The sequence below is a fragment of the Primulina huaijiensis genome, chromosome 15 (genome assembly GCF_012295235.1).
Source record: "Primulina huaijiensis isolate GDHJ02 chromosome 15, ASM1229523v2, whole genome shotgun sequence".
Classification (NCBI taxonomy): domain Eukaryota; kingdom Viridiplantae; phylum Streptophyta; class Magnoliopsida; order Lamiales; family Gesneriaceae; genus Primulina; species Primulina huaijiensis.
In genome coordinates, this window is record NC_133320.1 from 10,865,202 (window position 1) to 10,867,639 (window position 2,438).

The 2,438-nt window shown below is 37.3% G+C and overlaps 1 long non-coding RNA gene across 1 annotated transcript; it reads left to right on the forward strand.

Annotated features, from left to right (window-relative positions):
- The first annotated feature begins 98 nt into the window (after positions 1–98).
- LOC140958426 (uncharacterized) lies at positions 99–1,454 on the forward strand. Its single transcript, XR_012171780.1, has 3 exons — positions 99–475; positions 694–760; positions 1,342–1,454. It is a non-coding gene; the product is annotated as an uncharacterized lncRNA (long non-coding RNA).
- Positions 1,455–2,438: the final 984 nt, after the last annotated feature.

Below are 2,438 nucleotides of genomic sequence, written 5' to 3' on the forward strand. Positions count from 1 at the left end.
AATAAAAAAGGAAAATAAATAAATAAAAAAATAATAATCATCATCATCATCATCACCGATTTCCTCTCTCATCTCCCGTAACTTTTTTCCCCAAATCTTCAAACCCATTTCACCACCTTTGATCGTCGATTGTTGCCGCACCGGTCGCCGAAAAATTCAAATAAATATATGGTTGAAAAGCTCACGACGAGAGCTACGTTTTGATACCCATATTAAAGTTTCTCTCAGCACTTTTTGAAAACCTGTCGCCCCTTTTTCCGTTAAATCGTCGCCGTACGTTGCCGGAGTTCGGAAATTGATTGAGGGCTTTTGTTCTTTGAGTCATAAGCTTCGTTTTGATATATATATATATTGAGGTATAAATTATGATTCCATAAATTGTTTAAGGATTTGTCCATTTTTTGGTTAAATTTGATATCAATATTGATATTGGTTATATTTTTGGATGCAGGTACAAACTTTGAGTTGATTCGAGGTATCGAAAAATTTCAGAATGTTTAAATTGAGACTATAAATCGAGTATCAGCGAGTTCTATGCCTTAGAATTGTTAATTATAATTGATTTTAGGCATTTTAGGCGAATATTGGAATTTTAGGAATTAAAATGCCGAAATAGTTGAAATTGGATTGTTAGTGAATTTAAATGGTTGTGGAATTTTATATGATAATAAGACCATTTAAATTAATATTCAGGAGAACTGTCTGAGTTGGCGTTTCCAACACTTTCTTGATGATTTAAGTTACTGGTAAATTAGTTGAGGTACGTAGAGATCAGTTATTTTCACGATGTCCGGCAGAGGCATCTGATGATCCTGTGTATGATATATTTGCTATTTATGTGATATTATATCCTGACTCGCTATTATCAGTTGGTAATTGATGTGCAAAATAAAATAAAATATTTTTTTTGTTCACACATATTTTATTTTTGTTAGACATATCAATACCACTGAACATATCATATTGAGCCTATCTGTTTTTGAGATCCAGTTATATTTCGGTTGAGATCCGTTATATATGTATGATATGATATGATATGGTGTCCTGGAGATGTTTGGCTACCTTGATTCGGTCTGGCTTAGGTAGTTGCTGGCTTCGAGGCCGGGCCATATACCAGGCACGGTGTGCTGAGTCGTGGACCAGCTCGAGCATATATGTATGATTGCTGATATCGATAATTTGATTCCTGATATCCTGACATCTTGCACCTATACATGCATTGCATTCATGCATGGAATCATTGCATTTCTATGTCATATATCATAGTTACTTGATGTCTCGTACTGGGGTTTCTAACCCCCGAGATGGGGCTGTCGTGTGTTTTGTGTGTGGATATGACAGGTGGTACAGGTGGTTCGACCTCAGGCTCTCGGGAGGAGGCCTCAGGAAGTACCAAAGCTCCTTGAGAGTGGGTTCAGTTGTATTTAGGTACTGCGCGGTCTTGCTGTCTTCCAGATACTATATGTATATATTTGGACGATTGTATTATGGTATTATTGAGCCTTGTCGCCTCTATGATATTTTCGTTTGTATATGTCCTGATTGTGTCTGGCTGACACATGTTTATGTTTTTGTGTTTATTGAGGGCATATGTTGTTTATTTTGAGTATTTGATTTTCTGGTATGTCCTATTTATGGGAAGGTCATGCCGAAATTTTTATAGGCACAAACGCAAATTTTTAACTCATTTTTCCACTGTTTACTGATTAATCACGATTGCATGTTAATAAATTGTGATTAGGATAACGCGTCCTCACAGTTGGTATCAGAGCGTAGACTGGGATACGCTCGCACTAGAGTTAGTACACTCGAGTTTAGGCACAAGAAATTTTTCCGCATGTGTTTGATTATTTCAAATTACTTGATCTTGCCTTGTGTGAAGTACATGTTATTATCTTAGGGATATGACATGTAGACTATACATTGGAGTTTTATTTCGGTGCTTTGGATTATATTGAGGTTATTGAATATTTTAAGAATTTAACCTTAAATTCTGTAGAATGACAACTAGAGGAAATAAAGGGAAAGGAAAAGAAGTGGCTCAGGAGTCCGGGGCACAGAATATCTGAGGAAATGACAGAGCTCCTTGAGGTAGGCGCGGGCATCCTGTTGCAGAGGTAGCCAATAAAGCTGATGCAGAGGTAGAACAATTGGTGCACAGAGTTGATGAAATGGAATTGCCTGTAGCTCGATTTCAGAATATGCATCCCGCGAAATTCTTTTGGGAATGAAGGAAGTGATCGAGCAGAAGAATGGCTGAAACATATGGAATTCTTGTTCAACATAGTACATTATGATTCTGATAGAAGGTTAACTATAGCAGTTCTCCAACTACGGGATAGTGCACAGCGTTGGTGGGAGGCTACTACAAATGTACTGCAACAAACAGGTAGTCAGATTGTGGAGACCCGGGCTCTAACTCAATTCTTTTTGGGATT